Genomic DNA, 20,931 nt, shown 5'->3' on the forward strand with positions numbered 1-20,931 from the left:
ACCTTAAAATCGCATCTTAGGCTAACAGGGAGCCAATGCAGGTTAGCCAAAATTGGGGTGATGTGATCGTACTTTCTTGTCCTTGTTAAAAGCCTCGCTGCAGCGTTTTGTACCAGCTGAAGATTCTTGAGTCTGGTCATCGGAAGACCGGAAAGTAGTGCATTACAGTAGTCGAGACGGGAGGTAACAAACGCGTGAATTATGATTTTCGCATCCGACTGAGAAAGTATAGGACGAATTTAGCAATGTTACGGAGATGGAAGAAAGCAGTTCTAGTAATTTTCTTCACATGTGTTTGAAAGGACAGATCGGGTCGAAAATGACACCTACATTTTTAAGTGAGTCGCTCTGTGTGATGTGGCAATTGTCTATGTTCACAGCGGTTTTAGAGAACAAGTCACGGGACTTAGATGGACCAATAACTAACATTTCAGTCTTTTCAGAGTTGAGACGCAGGAAATTGAGTGACATCCACTCTTTTATCTCAGTGAGGCAGGGTTCTGACTCAGTCCTGTTTTCTTGTTGGTATTTCCAGTCCGGTATTGTTCCTGTTTATTTTTGTCCTATTTAATATCGATTTCCAGTTTCGTTACCGTCTATTTTTGTCCTGTTTATTATGCTCTCCAGTTTTCGTCCCCGCCCTGCTTGTCCTGTTTATTTTCGATATCCTGTTTCATTATCAATCCTGTCTGTCCGTCCTGTCCGGTATCAACCCCATCTGTCCAATATCAACTCGGGCAATTAGAATCGATCTCGTCGGTCTCTGGCTTCCTGTCTTTCCATGCCAGACTGCTGCCTAATGTGCATGACTCCCCATTTCCCGTAAAATAAAATGCTTGTTTGGGCCCTGATCATATATATATATATATATATATATATATATATATATATATATATATATATATATATATATATATATATATATATATATATATATTTTTTTTTTTAATTAATTAATTAATTTATTTATTTATTTTTACCGCTAGGATCCTCAAAATAATACACAATTAAAGGAAAGTCAAAGTGACAGGTTTTTACCTCGAAGTTACCTGTTTTAACCAGGAGGAATCCATTTTCAATTTAAAGTTACTTTTTTTTAGTATTATAAAATAATATTGCAATTTTATGTAAAAATCACTTAAGCTTTTCATTTTTTCTGTAGCTCTAGCTGCATTAAATCTTTCAAATACATAAAATACTTATTGAAGGTTGCATTGATTGAATTATCCATTTTCAATCTGAAGTGACTTTTTTGGGGTATTTTAAAATAATATTGCAATATTAGGTGAAAATCATTTATGCTTTTAACTTTTTCTGTAGCTCTAGCTGCATTAAATCTTTCAAAGATATAAAATGGTTATTGAAGGTTGCATTGATTGAATTAAATCCACGGGCTGCAACTGGTTGCATCGTTAGCAAATTTAATATATTATAATTTCAATAGGGCAGCACGACGGCGCAGTGCGGCACAGTTCAAGTCATGGGAACCTCCTGCGTGGGTTCAAATCCAGCTCCAGACTTCGTGTGCGGAGTTTGTATGTTCTCCCGTGCTTGCGTGGGTTTCCTCCGGGCATGAGTTGTCTGTCTCTGTGTGCCCTGCGATTGGTTGGCAACCAGTTCAGGATGTCCCCTGCCCACTGCCTGATGATTGCTGGGATGGGCTCAAGCACCCCTGCGACCCTACTGGGGATAAGCGGTGCAGCTAATGAGATGAGATGAGATAATTTCAATGATGCATTACACAAGTCATTTTAGTTTAACTGCAGCTTCTGTTTGCCAACTTCAGCCCGATCTAATCGAATTGTTAAACACTCTTCACTCTTCTTCCTGGAGTAGAAAGTATTCTTAGCAGTCCTCTGTGTGTAAAAATAGAAATACACTTGTCCATAACTGGCTCCCATTGACACAATAGCCCCTCGTTGTGCAGACGTAGCTCCTCCCCGTGCGTGTTTGCGCGCGTGCGTGCCCCAGCATGCGTGTGCGCGTGTAGCGGGTGGCTGACAGCTTGGGCTCGCTGCGCTCCAGCTCCAGTCTGCTAAGAAGCTTCATCCCCAAATAGGATGACCCTCGGCGGCCGTCTTGCTTCACTCTTCCCCTGGGATACTTTTAGAGCCTTTCCAACATATTTCGTGTATTTTTTTCCCCTTTCTCGTTTTGTAGCATGGATTTAGAGATGGGTGTTCCGATTTGAGCGTAGAAAAGGGAGAGACGCGCGGCAGCAAAGTAGCGCTTTTATTGTTGTGAGTCGTTAGGTTTAGATTTGCGTTGTATGGATTACGAATAGACGAGAAGCGAGCAACTGCTGCGAGATCTGAACATTCGCGTGCTGAAGGTAAGAATTCTTCTTTGTCATTTTCTGAAACCTCGAAAGATTTTGAAATTTGAATGAGTGTATTCGCTTGGCTGCGGGAAGGGGACTCTCGCTTGGGCGTCAAGTGCACTGGCTCACTTTAACAACTTAACAACAGCGATTTCTATAAACAAATCGAAAGTTCCCACAGCTTATTTTAAGAAAAGTAGCGACTGCGTTGTTTTTCTTTCTACCGGTGTATTGTTGCTGGAGCGCAATTTCGATGCGTAATCCGTATTATGTTGTTTATCTGAGTGCGTGGCATCCTTGTAGTGAGCCAGTCACCAAATTACATATAACATACCTGTCAAGCTCAGCTAATTGTTTTAATGATTGCAATTCCCCTCAATAAACCTTGCAAATACAACGTGGCACCTATTAACTCACAGCTGGACTATGTAGGATAAAAACAAAGGTAATTTATTCAAACAAGGCTTATTTATTTATTCTTTACCAATAAACAACACACATAATTATTTCAGTATCTTTCTTCGTTCAAGTAAAGTCAAGTCACATTTATTTCTATAGCCCTTAATCACAAGATGTCTCACAGGTTACAATTACACAATCTCTGTTCTTTCCCCACTGATACTAAAACGATCCGGATTAGAGCCAATATGGGGAAAACTATCAAAAAACTTAAAAAGAATAAATATTTTTGTTTCTGTACAAAAAATGGTGTAGGGCACACAGAATACAGAATGATCAAAAAACATAAAATACACATGGAATAACCGTGTAATGCAAGGGCGTAGTTTTGGTATGGGCGGAGGGGATGTGTCCCCACCGATTTGGAGCAATCGTAAATCTGTCCCCACCAATATTGTACGATTACTTCCCAAGAAATGCGCTATGTGTCCACTAATGTCAAGACCAACCAAAGGTGTACTGTCTGATAGTATGTAAGACTGAGGGGTTTGGGTGCACTCCTGGTTTAAAAAGATTGTAAACCACAAAGAAACCCTGGGCAGAAAAATAACAAACATTGTAAAATATTTTATACCTTTTTTTCTTTATTTAAATAATAAGAGTAATTTGCTTGCAGAAATGAGAATTAAGGAGTATGTATCCTATACCACATATTTTGATTCCTTAATTATTGTTGTTATTGTGTTTAAGAGCAGAATTCGGCTGCCCAGACTGGGGTGTGTTCAGGGAATGCATGTCCATGGTGAAAGGTAACCATTAGTTCTGAGTATTGCTTAATGCTAAAAAAAATAATAGGAGATTCATGCATAATACATGCAGATTAGTCAGTATGTATCCAGTACTGCACATTGTGGTCTTTTGCAATGTGATATGAACCTATTGCTCACTTATTGTTCTTATTGGGTGGATATGCCCAGACCGGGGTGTGTTCAAGAGATGCATGTTCAAAGTGCAAGGAAATCATTAGTAGTATCTACTGTTTAATGCAACAGTGTTGAAATAGATAAGTAAATGTTTTCTTTTTTGAAGAAATTTGGTTTTCATGCTGTTGTATGTTGCTTCTTTTCATTTTTCAAAATGAGCCTTTTGAGCGACACTTATTGTGATACCTTGTAATGTGATATGAAGAACCTTCTCACTTATTGTTCTTATTGGGTTGTAGTGTAGGATATGGCGTCTGAGACTGAGGTGTGTTGAGGGGATGCATGTTCAAGCCACGAGAAATCCATTAGTGCACCAGTGTTAAACTAGATAAGCAAATGTTTTATTTTTAAAATAAATGTGGTTATCATGCTTTTTTATATGTTGCTTTTTTAAAAAGAAGCCTTTGAAGGACAGAGTGAGCTGCACGCAGGATCTTCCAATGGCAACACCCAGACACTCCCAGTGGTTTTCTTCTGCCATATTGACTGAGGGAAGATCAACAGAGCTCGCATAATTGTGGATTTTGTGCTGTGGGCACAACCTCAAACGGGTTTAAAACTCCCTATATCCGATGGTTTTAATCAACGAATAGATTTCTGTGAAAAATATCAAGATGATCATTTTTAAAACATTGCCTTAGGGGCACACCGGTTTCCTGGAGGCGTCTTTAAGAAAGGCTGTAAATTTGGACGTGCTCATCCGCTTTGTTACAATTCACCCGCTGACATGTTGTATTGCAAAGAGATGAATTACAGTAAGACTACCTTGGAATACAACCCCGAAGAGCGTTGCTCCGTTGAGCGTTTGATCTGCCGATCTTCTAACAATAGCAAATGTGTGTGACTGACGTGTATTTGTCGCACTGTGAATGTTGATGCGTGAGTGAGAAGAAGAAGAAGCAGAGAGGGGACCAACAGGAGAGAGAGTTGGTATTTAAACGTGCCACTCGAGGAAAGACGCTGCCTGAATACAGTGGCTTTGAATAATTGATAAACGGCTTCGCTCCTTTTCAAATGAATTGGCCTCCTTCTCTAAACAACGAGGCCAGTCAAGCCGCTGTTAACTGTCACTGCTTATTGAATGAGAGTCAATACAGAAGCATTTTATAGTAGGTGCGCTTATGCCTATTTCATGGAGGCTATGTTTTATGCATGCGCACCTAACGCCTGTGGGGCAATTGATGTTTTTCGAAACGGGCGGACGCCGCCATACCCTTTGTACTCTCTGGACTGAGATTGTGCTTCAAATGATCCATGCATCCGTTTGCGAAGGCGCTTGACACAAGTGAGCTGGGGCCTTTTCCTGCCGGGTGCGCCCTGGATTGGTCGCCAGCCAGCTACAAGCTTCAGTGATGGAAAAGACGAGAGCTGAAGGTGTTGAATGAACGGGAATGCGCTTGGGTTTAAATCAAGGGAGAACTTGACGGTGGCACGCTTTGTAGAAAGCTGCGGATGCTTTTCTCAAGTTTGAATAAGGTATGCCTATAAGTAGGAAAACAGCACACGTAGCCATTATTTACCAGTCTTCTGTTGCCACAGTGGTGGAACACAGCGCTGGAGCATCTGTTGTGTTGATTGGTAACTATTTTCATCCAAATACTGTAATCAATGCTGATCAATTTAAAGTTGAATAGACAGTCAAAATAAGGAAAGAATGAAATGAAATGAAATGAAAGTATAAGTTAAACAAGACAGCGATAACATTTACATTTTTTATATTTCTGTGTCTGTGAGGTTACATTAACAGACAATTTTCCATCATTGACAGATTTTTTTCAAGAGTTGAGGTAAAGTTTTTAGGCCGTGGGTCATTTTGACGGGTTAAAAATTTGAGCCTTAAATTACAGCATTAATACGTCCTTAAGAATTTAGTGCAGCACTTTAAGGGAGATGTCAGGACCAGAACGGAGACAGGAACCACTTGCGTTGCGTTTTTCACAACTTTTATTGGAAGATAGAGAAAAGGTTGCGCCCACGATCCGGTGATTGCTGAACGTGGCAAGCAGGTCGCTCTGAACGCGGAAGTGGATCTTCCGTGGCGAGCGATGGCGGCATCGGGAGGGGAGAAAACTGGTCAGTAGCCGGGAGAGAAGAGCAAAAACATGGTCGGGGTCGGAAACGAGTCGAAAGCCAGGAGAGGAGAGTAGACGTGGTCAGGATCAAAAAACGGGTCGAAGCCGGGGAACAGACGGGAATAAAAAACAGGTGGGAGTCAGGGTCAAAAAAGGCTTGCCGAGAGTAAACTGAGGTTCGCAGACGGACTGACAAAAGGAGACAGATAGGAGTGGGTTTAAATAGGGACAGGGAGCCAATCAGAGTCCGAGGCAGTTGCCGCCAAAGGAGCGGCCACAGGTGCTTCACATCAGAAATCATGACAGGAGAGTGAGGCAGAGAGACAAAAAAAGAACAAGAACAGTTAATAGACAGAAAGGAAGGAGATCTTTGGGTTTACATCGCAAGAATTTAGTACAATACGCGTTGTGATGAGACGACTCCGGTTTTTCTGCAACCACTGTCTTTCGTGCCCAAAATTACTCACGCTGTCAAAAAAGACCTCATATCTTTTTAGTATACATTTTATTTAAAAATAAGTCAGTGATGAGAAGCGAGGCCTTGGGGCTTAAGATCTTACCTCTGCCCACAGCCCGGTACCGGTTCATGGCCCGGTGGTTGGGGACCGCTTCAGAACAGTGCCCAGAGGTTAGCACCCTTACTTGCAGAAACAATGCCTTCATATGGGCCATGAGTTAGAAAAAAAAGAAATGATTTGTCCCCATTTCAACATTCTGTCTCTGCAAACTGCATCAGCATTTATCCCAGCTGAGCGGTAAATGGCAAAACTGCTTTAATAGCAGTACTCAGAAAAAGGCATAATCATAAAAAATGCTGTGTGTTTTGCAGATTTCGTCCTTTTGAAAACATATCCAAGCATAATGAAAGCTGCTTTCAATTTTTTTGTTGTACCAAAATTATTAGACAGCCCCCGTTTAGTCATTTTAGCTGCCGTCGCTGGAAGTGTTTTGTGATTCACACAAGCAATTGACACCTGTTAGTCCTATTTTTAGATTTATTTTGGTTGCTCTTCTCCCACAAACCTTTCATTGCAGATAGGAGTGTGCGAGGAAAGAACAGATCTATATGAGAGGCTGTTTGAGAAGTGAATCGTACTTGCTCTCATATGTAACACCATACTCTCACACAAGCACAACTATACTCTCATACAGACAGTCATACCCATGCACAAACACTGTTCTCTCGCACGTATGATTATATCCCCCTACTCACACAACTATACTCTCTCACACATACTACTATACTCTCATACACACTACTATGCTTTCACTCACAAACTATTATACTCTCTCACAAATGCTGGTATACTCCCACACACTCACTACTATAGACTCTCACACACACTGCGAGAGTAGTGTGTGTATGAGAGTATAGCAATATGTGTGAGGGAGTGCAGTAGTGGGAATGACAGTACAGCAGTATGTATGAGAGAGTAATGTAGTGTTTTTACATGGGTATTACTGTGTGTGTATATAAGAGTAGGGGTGTGCGTTTGTGAGAGCAAGTAGGCTTGACTTTGCAAACTCATAGATCTCGTCATACAGTGGCTCTATTCACAGCATTTGCTGAAATTATAATCAGTTGCTAATCGCTTGCTGTGAAATGTTATCTACGTTAGACCACACATGTGCACATGGCGCTCTACTTTCTAAGCTTTATTGTGCTTTTTGAAGCGGATTTCATTAATACGAATCAATGTCTAAAACAATGGGCATCCTTGTTAGCATATGCGAATGAAGGCTTTGCAGATGCCAACTAGAATGGCTGTATGCCAGCTCAACCGTGTCAAGACGCGAACAATTTTTGGGTGGCATTTCCCTTTTTGGCAGGGTCATTGGCACATGAGAATAGAAAACCCAAAGAGTGAGACAGAGTCAGGACGGAGACTTAAATCTTGAAACGAGGGTACAAACAAATCATTACAAATATGTAATTGTCTACATATATATCCTGAAATGGGTGGCCTGAGATAGTGGAATGTCTTCCTGGGAAAGCTACAGAGTTAGGAAAATATAAATGGCAAGTCAGCTTTTTCTTGGTAGTTTTCACATCTGGGGTAACCTACTTGACTGTCTTTGAAAGATGGTGTTGATATTCAACGAATGGTGAATTCAATGAGAAGAATGTCTTTCAGAAAAAAAGAGTCCGCAAAACCAAAAGTCCTGAGTAAACTTTTTCGGGGCATTCTTTTCACATATAGGTTTTCTTCTAACTGCCTCAAAGACATTGAGTTGGAATTGAATGTTCTGGCCTAGAAGAAGGAAATGTCTTTCTGGAAAAACTGTTAAGTCAAAGAGCTAAATTATTTTTTTGGGGAGCATTTTTACCTCTAGAGTGAAGTAACTGATTACTTGTGAAAGACTGTGACGCAGGCCAAACTGGTCAGAGAGAGTAGAATGTCTTCCTTGCATAGCTGCGGAGTCAGCAAAGTAAAAAAACACCAAATCAGCTTTTTTGGCAGTTTTCACATCTGAGCTAACCTACCCGACTGCCTGTAAAAGATGGTGTTCATATTCAATGTGGTTATGTATATGTTGTGGGTAAAAACATTTTTTTTTAATGGGCATCGGCGAGGCTTTGTTGTTTTGACACCAAATAATAACAATGCCAGAAGAAACGCTTTATATGCTGGACTAGGCCAAATGTTTGCGGGATGAAAAAGCTTCAAAACATCCTGGAGCATTTACAATCAGCTTAAAACATGATTGTTTTTTCCTTTTTAAATGCTCAGCGAATGTCCGTGGAACATGCGGAAATGTTTTTTTCGACACGGTGTTGTTCGCCATTAGTCAAATGGAACGGAGAGGGGGATGCATTAGCAGAGATTATCCGAAAGCAGTAGAGGGAAGGCTTTGTGTTATCACCGGACAGTACGTGGATGAATGCGTAACCTTGAAGTCTTCAACTGTATATTAGAGCAGCGTTCACTTAGTACTGCGACATTCGGTTGGCACAATGCAAAAGACCATCTGTTGCTCTGTTTAAACTATGTGTCTAGGTCATGTTACATGCCCGTAAGATAAATATTAGCGGATTTTCAAAATCAAGTTTGACATTTTTCGTAAAAAAAAAATAAGCACAGTGATCCCTTGATTTTCGCGGGGTTGTGTTCCAAAAAAGTCCTGCGATAGTCAAAACGTAAAATAGAAACGTTTACTGATGCTGCCCTACTTGTGAAGAGAAAGAAAGAAAGTTGAATTTGTTCATAAGTTGCTTCAGTGCTATATTTTGTATGGAATGTATGTTCAAGGTTTATATCAGTATGTTTAAGGCTTATATAATCAACCTGTATTGTTTTGTGCGCAAGAACGTGCTTTTCTTAGACGAGCTCAAACAACCTTTACCAAAAGCAGGGCTTTTCATACTTCACTGTTTTCATTCTACACTAATAAAAAAAATAAAAAACCTATGGGTCGGAGTAAGATGTCCCTCTACTGCACATCCCACCTCCCATTCCTCCTACATAATGTGTTCCACCCCGAACAGCTTTGCTAAAAGTAAGACAAAAGCAGCTAACACATACTTAATTGAGGAACTATTCAACACTTCAAACCTTTAATGTAAACACCGAAACAGTCAGTAGTTCTAGTATCACGCATCACATAAAGACAGACAACTACTTACAGTAACCTACTGTAGGTATAATTTGAACTGATCAATGCCATGCATGTTTTGGGGACCTGGGAGAAGGAAAAAAACCCTCAGCCGATAGCTGGAGTTGTACACAAGACCTCTAAAATGTGAGGCGGACTCACTAGCCAATCAACCACTATGCCTTCTACTAAATAACCTCATCTAAAAATGTTTTAACACCTACATATGGCCGAAACATTTTAATGGCACCAGTTCCCCAAAAATTCAAAATGAGTCCTAAAACAAGTCTGTGATTTTAAACAACAGGCTAGCAACAACAACAACAAACACAATTCAACCATTAAAATTCAACCTCTAACACTCATCTTGACAGACTTTCTGAAGAAAAACGAAGCATTCAAATGTTCCAAAAGGCAATTATCCATAATCGAAATATAGAGCCAGCTCATTTAAGAGAAACAAATAGTCCATTTTATTTAAGTTTGAGGCCTTATTGTCCAGTACTGTGCTCGGTTTGTGTAATCTGAATGGTGGCCCCTGCTACCACTACGCAAATAGTGTGACACCATCCCACTGCACTGTGTCAATGAATGCAACATGGACTGTTATTCTGAGAAGACAGTCATAGCCTCAAACAACGAACACATGAGGCCTTATATCCCCGCGTGTTGCATTTACATTATTGTTTTAAAGAAGGCTTTGTTTTTCTACTGGAGGGATTCCCTCAGTGAAGTTTGTGCGTCTAGCATAATAATACCACGTTTACATGAGTGTTTTCCTCGGGATGATTTGTTCATGACAAAATCAGTATAACAATTTACTTTGGGTAACCATGGCGATGCACCCGGATACTTGTGTGTATACTGTGTGTCCTTTCAAATGTACTGGAGTAAACGGGTTAAATTACGAAAACAAGGAAAACAAGTCAACGGACCCGACTACTTCCTGTCTGCCTTTTGAAATGTGTTTGTGTAGATCTCATTTTCACGAGGGCCACGTCAGAGTAATGGCTGACCTTTGGGCCTGACATATAAATTTAACTAAAAGTAATTAAAAGGTGTGTAACGTCACTATCCTTTATGTAAAATAACTCAGATTTGATTATTTATTCAAGTCACAAATATTACTGTTTCATAGAAAACATGTTGCTACACATATATTGCACGATATAAACCAGGGCCGGGCAAACCTTGTCTTACGAGCTGCATTGGGTTCTATATTTTAGCAGCGGGGCGGTGCCAGGAGGAAAAATTATTGATTTATCTAATTGTTAAAGGGGCGTTGTGTAATATGTGACCACTACATGTCACTGTATTGTGTCATGCAACGGAAAGCAAGCGCTAGAAAACATAAAGAGGTATGCAAATTACGGATACTCAAAGTGACCAAAATGCACACTTTTTTCACATGTTTGTCCAGATTTTTGCAAAGAAAGAAAAAAAGAAATGGAAATATAAAGTCAAGTCAAGTCAAGTGATTTTTATTTGTATAGCCCTAAATCACGAAGAGTCTCAAAGGGCTTCACAGATTATTACACTATATTACACAGACTATTTTTCAGCCGACGAGAAGAGTAGGTTATTCGTATGCTATGGAGTAGAAGTGAGTTTTAAGCTTAGATTTAAACATTTCCACTGAGGTTGCAGATCGGATCTCAGGAGGAAGAGCATTCCACAGCACCGGTGCCCGGATGGAGAACGCTCTCGAACCAGCAGAACACTTCTTTGCTCTTGGGATCACCAGAAGACCGGCACTCTCAGATCGTAGGCTTCGGACCGGGACATAGGGGGAAATCAGATCTGAAAGATAAGAGGGAGCAAGTCCATGTATGATTTTGTATAATACTAAGTAAACCTTGAAATCACATCTAAGGCTAACTGGGAACCAATGCAGGTTAGCCAAAATCGGTGTTATGTGATCGTACTTTTTTGTCCTAGTTAATAGCCTCGCTGCGGCATTTTGTACCAGCTGAAGAGACTTGATTCTAGACTTCGGGAGACCAGAGAGTAGTGCATTACAGTAATCGAGACGGGAGGTAACAAACGCATGAATTATAATTTCCGCATCCGACTGAGACAGTATTGAACGGATTTTAGCAATGTTACAAAGATGGAAGAAAGCGGTTCTAGTAATTTTCTTTACATGCGTTTCAAAGGATAGATCAGGGTCAAATATGACACCTACATTTTTAACTGAGTCACTCTGTGTGATAAAGAAAAAGGTAAAAGAAAAAAGACAAAAGAGTAAAAAAAAAAAGGCAAAACAATGGGAAAACGAAAAAATAAAAAAGAAAAGAAAAAGATGAAAGAAAGAAAGAAAGAAAGAAAGAAACAAAAAGACAAAGACAGAGAGAAAGGAAGTGAAAGATAAAGAAATAAAGAAAGCTAGAGAACTAAATGATTTTCATTGCACAATATTTTGAAAATTAAGTCAGTAATGCAAATGAAGTGGCTGTGTTGCCACAGTGCCAACAGATTTACAAGATTTTCGTTCAGGAACAGTCACATGTTAACTTTTTTGGTTACAATAGATGCCTCTCTGAAGAGATTTTATGATTTTATGTAAATGTGCTTTGCAAAAAGACCACTCCAAGTTGCGCTTCCTGTTTGCCTCTGCCATTTTTAGCTTTTGGTAACAGAGGGAGATTGGGCTCTTTCTTCTGCCTGGCAGGCAGGATGCAACAGCAGGCCGGGTAGGGAGAGGTGCTTTAAATTAGAAAGTGTCCGAGGGTGCTGGGTGAGAGAGATATGGGATAAGATAAGATAAGTGTCACTTTTGGCAAATTGATGGAGGAGGCAGGTATCGATTCAGGACAATAGTATCAATCCAATCTAAGTTTTTGCTTAGGTTCAATAACTATTTGAAAATTTTCACCCAAGGTTGTGACTCAAAGTATATCAGTTATAAAAATATATAAATATTTAAAAAACTGTGCCTTACTAAGAAGAATAGGGTTAGGGTCTGGGTTAGGGTTGGGGTTGCATGAGGAGAGATTCGTCGGTACACCCAGACTTTCGAGTCTGCCCTGCTGTTTGACTGACATATGACACACCAGCTTATCACAGCCCCGCCCAAACACAGTCACGCCCACCCAACACACAAAGCCCTGTGTGCTGTCCGAACACAATGCACGATGCGTTGACGTCAATAACAAAGAAACAATTCAATTCAAAATATGCAAAGAAATGAACCAGCAATAACCGAATCGCGAAGTAGCGAGGGGTTTCGATATACAGACGCTGCCCTACTTACGAACGAGATAAGTTCTGGACGATCGTTCGGAAGTTGAAATTGTAGTTCCTCAATGCTAGATTTTGTATGTTTAAGGTTTATATAAGTATGTTTAAGGCTTGTATAAGTAACTTTTATTGTTTTATACTAAAAAAATAAACATTTCATGAAATATTATGCTCTATAAAGATAAATAAAGTTGAGTTTAACTTACTTTTGGAAGATGCACTTCAAGAGGTCCTCCTCCGTGGTAAAAAGCTGGCAGAAAAAAAGCGTCCCGACCATTTTCTCAACCGCATCAAGCTTTCTTATGCCACTTTCATTTCAAAAGAAACAACTCGCCACTTCTTTACACTAAACACCAAGCATATTGAATGGATGGACGTAATATTAAACAATAAAAATGTCAAAATTGGAGATACAGTATATGTTTACTCACCAGCTGGGAAGAGGAAGCCTGATATCTTCTTCAGCGTGGATGCTGGGTGAGCACTCACAGTGCGACACGCCGTTACCGGCGGGAAGAAGCACTACAGTAATGTCCTGTACTCGGAAAAAGGTGCACACAATAAAAAAATCTAACTTACAGCAATGTCCAGATATTTTTCGCCATCCCGAAAAAAATGTTTGTATCTATCGTTTTTCGTAAGTCAAATGGTCGTAAGTAGGGGAGCGTCTGTATTTCGGAAGTCACTCAAGATCTAAAAACCATATATCTTTAAAACAGCACCCACAAAGTTAAAAATCACATGTGTAAATTATATTTGTAGCTCTGCAAAATATATGATTCACACAGGATTTCTTCTCTTAATGGTACTGGAGAAAAGTGAATAATGGCTTTGAAAGTCCTAAAAAAGAGCTTGAATTTGGCCATGAAAAGGTGTGCCAGATTTTGCTCCCTTAGCTCCAGCCAGTGGGTCTAATTCCCTGCAAGTCAAGGTTTATCCCAACTCTCACATGTCTGGAATCCACCGTAATCCCCCCCCATAATCTATATAGAAACCGGATCGATCAATAAACGGTACTGCCGGCCTTTATGAGACCTGCATTAACTGGTCACCTTGGTAAGACAGAACGTGGCCTTGCCCTCGCCCTGGGCTGTTCCCGCAGAACACAACACAGAGGTTCCTATCTACAGGCGAATTTTGCGTGTTTGCGTGTGACTCTGCATACGTGTTTGCACGGTTTCGTGGACGTGCATCCTTCCCTTCTCCCAAGGCTGAAGCGATCAGCACCACATCTCTCATCTATTAATCATAGAAAGCGCTCGCTCCCTCTCGTTCCGTTGCCATAGTTTCAGGACCTATGACAATGTTGGGGGGTGGTCCGGCAAACTCGATCGAGAGGAAGAGGCGTTCAAGGAAAGAGGTGTGACCGTACAGGAGGAGAGGAAATGATAAGTGAGAGGAAGGCAGAACAATTGAGCACATGGAGGGGGAAGCAAGGAAGCCATTGAAGAGCCTATAACGGCCAAACGCAAATAACCGGATTCACGCTCCATGCCTGTGCATGCTTCGGGATTCAAAATGGATTCCATTTTTATCCCAGCGGTGAACCTTCCATCACTCCTGCGCGTGAATCTTTTCATGCTCTCTGGTAAAACTGCACTCCCAGTAGTGATGGGAATCACGTGTCTTTTTAGGGAATCGGCTCTTCCGACCCGGTTCACTAAAATAAACCGGGTTTTTCGGATCCCAAACGGCTCTTCAAAATTTTTTGGGTGCTCTAATCAATATCTTAGCAATTATTATGCAACATCATGCACAAAATAACTTGAAACGGGCAGAAATATGTAAAAAAAACAAAACAAGAGGAGGAAAAAAATTACATTGGTAAAAAAAAAGAAAAAAATAAGTAAAATACAAGAGAAAAGAAAACAAACAGGAAAAAAATAATTAAAAATATATAAAGAAGTTGTTAAAGCAAAAGAAAAAACGAGCTCACAAAAAAAATAGAAGATACATAAGAAAGATAACAAAGAAGAAATAGGAGAATAAAGAAGAAGGAAAAAATGGATACGCAAGAAAAAAGCAAGGAAGAAAAAAATCAAAAGAGCAAGAAATAAAGAGAAAAAGGTAGGAAAAGATAAAACCAAACAATTGAGAAATATAAAAAAAGGAAAAGAGTGAGAAAAAAAGAAAAATAAAGAAAAACGTGAGAACAAGAAGTAAGACCTTGGGGATGAAAAACAAAAGAAGAAAAGGGAAAAAGAAAAGCAAGAGAAAAAAAGAGGAGATAAGAAAAAAAGCCAGGATAGAGAAAAAAACAAAAGAAAAAGAGAAATAAAAGGGGAAAAAAATAAAATAAATAAAGTCAACAACACAGGATCCCGGAAAAAAAAGGATTAAAACGCATGCGTCGTGAAGGGAACTGGCTCTTAATCGGTGGGAGCCGGCTCCCTTCGTTCACTTTAAAGAGCTGGCTCTTAGAGCTGTTTCATTCCAATCATTGCCTTCCTTTTTGTCTCTCAAATTCTGAATCTATTCACAGTCAAGCTTAGAGACGGAGGCACCTCATTGAACGCCCGGGCTGTGATTCGGCACATTAAGCAGCGCTTATTTGGCCCTGTTTACAGCACGGGCGATAGAAGACGGCCCCTGGCCTCCTGTTTCATGCTTAGCTGGGTGTTTTGATTGTCGCTCCGCTGAAATCATATAATGGATTTGAAGAGAAAGCCATGTGTGAAGGACTTTCCAATGCGAGGAGTATCCGTCTTCTTAATACACTAAACGCCAACCTACTTCTCAGTCAGTGGGTCCGACACTCGGGTATCGATCTTTTTCCTTGCGTCAATCTATCGAGCTTACAATCAACCTTCTGTCAACACCGGTGTGGGGTGCACTACTGAAAAACACTAAATACTTACAGAACGTCCTGTTTTATAATGACTCCATTTAACAAGATATTGAGTATCCCCCAACCCCTTCAGATATCACAGATCCCTTAACCGCTGAGTCATCAGGGCACCACTTCCTGTGGTGTGTCCTTCGCAAGTACAGCCTGGCAGCACCTATCCCTAACCTAGCTGTTTGTTCAGGTAGTTGGGTTTGCTTCCCTACAATAAACAGAGGAGAAGCCTTCTGATCTGACTCAGACACAAAACCTTCATCATCTGGTGGCCGTTGTTTTTCGGTGTAAAGCGTTATCCCACTCTTGAGAGATGAGTATCTAAATAAATATGCTTTAAAATAACCACAAAGAAGAAAATGTGTTCACAAACCTGTGGAAGCAGTAAACCTTTTTCATATTTCTTAGCTTGTGCAAAGTTGAAAGCTCGCAAACAAACACTTAGTGGAGACACTCCATTTTGTTTCTGGGCTTCAAACCACTCAAGGATTTCCTCCATTTCTGGAAACTGTACAAAATGTTTTCTTTTTTTGCTTCAGGCACGTGTGTTGGAAAATTAATTTGCAAATATATAAAAGAAAATCAGCACGGTTTTACCATAAATTCTGTGCTCACGTTTGCCCTACTGATTTTTGTTGTTCCTGCATAAGCCACACCCTCCCTTGTGCTGTCTACCATTTGCTACTGGTGACACAAGCCCTGGTTTCAGTATTTTAGATGTCAAAAAGGCCTAGATCCAGGTATATAGGGTAGAGAGAATATCTCTGTGAGGAGAAATTCAGCAACCTCATACTTTGTGCATGAGACAGCGCCACCATAACTGTATTTAATTGTAATTTGTGGGTAAACATAAACACACCCACCCTTCTTAAACTTTGCTGGCATATTAAGGATTGTGTGTTACATCGTGAGCAATTGAGTAACGGTTCCCGATCACGGGTTGTTGTAACTCATGATCTGCTTTTGATAAGTAGCAGAGTAACACTAAGTTGTAACGACAGTTAAGTTCCAAATTTGATCAATTACTGTGTTATCGAGAAAAGTAATTGTGTTCCAGGAACACGTTCCTTTGTATTATATTAGTTCCAACACTGTTGGTGTCGTTTAGATGGGAAATTGCTGTAACAAACATCTTTTGAAGTAAAAACTTCATAAGGCGGGGTCGCTGTATTCCAAGGGTCTATTGTACTGCATGGTATGTGCAAATCTGCACTCTGCACGATGGATCTTCTGCTTGGAGGTAATTGCCATTTTTTATTATATGCCTTTATATGCCATTACGTATTTATTATTCACGCAACCCTTGCTTTTACTATAGTAAAATTTTATGTGCCTTATAGTCCAGTGCGCCTTATTTTCAAACAAAAAAATCGCAAAAGACCTTTTGGGAGAAGCGTCTTATAATCTAGTGCGCCTTACCGTGCAGAAAATACGGTAATTTAATGTTTACGTTTGTTTACTCTGAAATAACATTCCTGTTTGTTTTGAAATTATATTTATGGTAGAAGCACACATTGTATCTATATTTCCAATGTATTTTAATTTAGTTTGATTTTTGTTAGGTTTTACGGTAGACATCTTTATGGAGAGCTAAGTATTTTAAGTTTGTTTATTGTGGAATAATCATCTTGTCGTCTTTTTCTTCATATTTATGTTTTTCTATTTTAAAAATCAGGTTTATTGTATTCACTAAATATTCATCTTGTTCAGCCCGCAACCAAAGGTGTGGTTTGAGTTTTGGCCCTCTGTGCAATTGAGTTTGACACCCCTGCATTAGAGGAAGTGTCGAGACTTTGTCAATGGCTCATGAGTGTTTTTTTTACCCTTTGAAGTGATGCGAGTGCAGGTGACATCACACATTCTCAGGTGCGGCAAGCGTTTGGAGAATGGGCACACGCATGCATGCATTCATGAGCGGGCAAGTGCGTGTCTTTGTGTGTTTGTGTGTGTTTGTGTGTCTGCTTCAGTCATCAAAGAGTAGGAAACCCAATGTGTAAGGCGATCTGTATGCTCATGGCATGGTAGCAGTCATAGAGGCTATAATCCGCACTTCTTCGCACAGGAGGAAGGTTTAGTCTCATTATTCATGCACCCCCAATTCGCACTGTAGCTTCCCCGTCTGCCGTTATCTGGCAACCATAATCACTGTCCTCCAAAACCCGCCACAGTCGGCCCTGAACCTGAAAAGACCTCGTCGGATGACACCCTAGCCACTCTGTTATCCGTAACAAGCAACCCTTTGCTCATCTTACACTCTAATGATGATGAGAGATTGCTTGCCATTGGCCTTGGGCTAATATTAATCACTTCCAGGTAAAGAGTAACAGCTCTGCCTGTCCACCGGGATCTGTGATTTAGTTCTGGTTTCAGGTCACGGTCCAAGCATCCAACCATTTATTTGCTAAACGACTACGCATTGGGGTTGCATGCTGGGCTCTTGCACTCTCACTCATATTCACGCCTATGGTCAAATGAGAGTCTTCAACAGACCTAATGTGCTGCATGGTTTTGGCAAAGGCAGAAATGATTGTGAAAAATCATCGCCAAGCACCCTCTGTGAGGAAAGATTTAAATACTTCTGCGAGGAAGACGTGCAAAACATGATGGAGCTGTGCTGCCCTATTTTAGTCGTCTTCACTAACGTATACAATGATGGAACTCGATGCAAAGGCTCGGATACATTTGAAAGAGTTTTAGGTAATATTGACTAACAGTATCAAACCTTCCTGTATGGAGTTTGCATGTTCTCCCCGTGCTTTCGTGGGTTTCTCTGGTTTCCTCCCACGTTCCAAAAAAACATGCATGTCAGGTTAACTGGCTGGTACAAATTGTCCCGAGGTGTGGATGAGCGAGTCAGTTGTCTGTGCCCTGCGACTGGCTGGCAACCAGTTCAGGGTGTCCCCTGCCCACTGCCCGAAGATAGCTGGGATGGGCTCCATCACCCCCGCGACACTACTGAGGATAAGCGGTGCAGATAATGGATGGATGGATGAATGACTTACAGTGAATTGACTTTGTCGATGATATGATTCAGTATCGGAGATTTTGGAAAACACAAAGACCTAAATATTAATACCATTAGTATATAAAATCCAGTTACCTCTGTAAAAAAAGGATATGATTTTTTAAAGAAATATCTTCAAATCATATATCAAATATAACTACTTGGGTAATCGCCAAAGTACAATGGCCGGCGTGGCGGGCCCTTCTGCTCTTTCCTTTCATTTCAGTATCCTGATTGCCAAATGGCCTCTGGAAGGCTGCCAAAACTGGCATTGACTAAACCGTAAGTACGAGACCTTATAAAAGGGTTGTATCGGCTTGATACTGATACATATATCAGAACTTTCCTATCCCCTATTTAGTATGGTATGGCATACGTATTTAAGAATATGATGTCATGAAATATATTTTCAGTAAAGTGAGTATTGTGTCATTTCCTTTAAATATGTAAAGATAACTAATGTATCCTTCTTTTGAATGATACACATCCTTATGCGTTTAAATTAAGAACAATTAATCTGCTATAAATCAACATTTTTTTCAGTTTTCAATGGATTGACAAAGATATAACCCCAACACAGTCCATGTGTACCATACTGTATATAATGTTTAACACATATCAATCACATCTTTCAGATAAATACAACGAACGACCCACATTCAGTTGGACAATTCAAAAACAAGCACCGATGGATTTCGCTTTATCGATTAAACGAGTCAATCTCAGATTACACACATCATTCTCCCCATCAAGTGGACTACTCCTTCTCCCTAAGACATTTATGTGCATTTTACATTGGGAAAGCTTGGAGAAAGCTCTTTTTCCATTCGGCTCGATTGTGCCTCAGTACATAAAGATTTATGAAGTCATTCATAAGGGAAGTTTAATGGCAATCGCATTAATGAAAGTGTGAAGGTTTATTGAGCCCTGCTTGTCTAACTTATGTTGTAGAATTCAGGCTTTAACAGATATCAGTGAATACTGATACTATGTATCAGTATCTATGCTAATGTGTACATTTTCTTTTTAATATATCATTTGACCTAACAATGGTATGAGGTGTCAGTATCGATGAGTACTCAAGACCTGGTGTCATTACAGTATCGGTAATAAGATTAAAGATTAATCATGGTTAACGGATCCCTTAACAGCATGAGTCATTGAGGAACCAATGAGGACTCAACTCTGGACAGCCTTCTCCACTGTTGACGGTCCCTGGTCTGTTGTTGCGTCGTGGCAATGTTGGCACCAGTCCATTGCTTAATGTTGTTGGCCCAGTTCTTTTTCAGTATTCCTCTCCTCCTGCCCCTTTGGACTGTGCCTTAGAGAAATATCTTGGCCAGTGCTGATGACCTTGTGACGTGATCATAACACAGAAATTTCCGTCTGCGCACAGTTGACAACAGTTCTTCGTAGGGTCCAATGTGCCCTCTGATGGTGTTGTGCACCCCATTTAATTTGTCACATGGGCTAAGTAGCTGATGCCTAGAAGTTTCCGGTAGCATCGTATCTCAATGGCCTGCATTTTATTTTCCAGCTTTGCTGTGAGAGTCCATGTCTCGCAAGCGTGGAGAAAGGTTAAGGTAACCAGTGCTTGCATGAGTCTGATCTTTGATTTCACTGCTAGGTTCTTGCCCCTTCACGTGGGTTAAATTCTAGCAGGTGTGGCTGTGGTTTGAACAATTCTAGCCATATTATCTGGTTCTGACCACGCCTCTAATATGACAGCTCCAAGATATTTGAAGTTGGTGACAGGTTGTACCTCTTTGTGGTTGATGGTGATGTTTGTGGTGACACCTTAGGGCTGGTTGGTCATTACTTTTGTTTTTTCTGTGCTGATTTCCATCCAATACTGGGTTGATGCTTAGTCCAGGCGTTTGACCAGATCTCTGAGTTCCTGTCCGTTTTCTGCCAATCCGGCAATATCATCAGCAAAACTGAGGTAATTTAAGGTACTAGACACTCATATTGAAGAAAGAAGACATTAATGGATTTTCAAATAGCAAATAGAACAGGAGATAGAGCTAAAACCTCAGATACGGACTTCCAACCAGGTTGTAAAGGTTTGCTCCTGAGCCCTTTATTTTGACAAATCTCCCATGTTAAAGAAGCAGAACCGCTTTAAATGGTGTGGTAATCAAAGAACAGTAAAATGATTGGCTGATAGTGACAATGATATAAACCTGGTGTCCCTAACATGTTGCCCGCTAAGAACACCAGAGTAGCCCGCAAACTGGCTCTAAAAATAGCTCACCAGTGCTGGGTCATTGTGATTTTTGAGTAAAATGTTTTTTTTAGTGGTTGACTGAGACTATTTAACACTACTTCCAATAATTAACCTGGTAATACCATAGTAACTAGATGAAAAGTTGTTATTTCAGAAATGCATATCAAATTGGTAGCCCTTTACACTAATTAGTAACAAAAAGTAGCTCTTAGATTAAAAGTGGTTGGAGACAGGAAACAAGAAACAACTTCAA

General features: G+C 40.3%; 1 protein-coding gene across 3 annotated transcripts in view; it reads left to right on the top strand.

Annotated features, from left to right (window-relative positions):
* Positions 1 to 1,988: 1,988 nt before the first annotated feature.
* sema6a (sema domain, transmembrane domain (TM), and cytoplasmic domain, (semaphorin) 6A) overlaps positions 1,989 to 20,931 on the top strand; it is a 210,991-nt gene continuing 192,048 nt past the window's right edge. For all 3 annotated transcript variants that reach the window (XM_088336168.1, XM_088336169.1, XM_088336170.1), the window contains exon 1: positions 1,989 to 2,332. The gene's annotated coding sequence lies outside the window, so the exon portion shown is untranslated. The remainder of the gene's footprint in view (positions 2,333 to 20,931) is intronic.

The sequence above is a fragment of the Urocampus carinirostris genome, chromosome 5 (assembly GCF_059441175.1).
Source record: "Urocampus carinirostris isolate Australia breed hairy pipefish chromosome 5, RoL_Ucar_1.0, whole genome shotgun sequence".
In the NCBI taxonomy this organism is placed as follows: Eukaryota; Metazoa; Chordata; class Actinopteri; order Syngnathiformes; family Syngnathidae; genus Urocampus; species Urocampus carinirostris.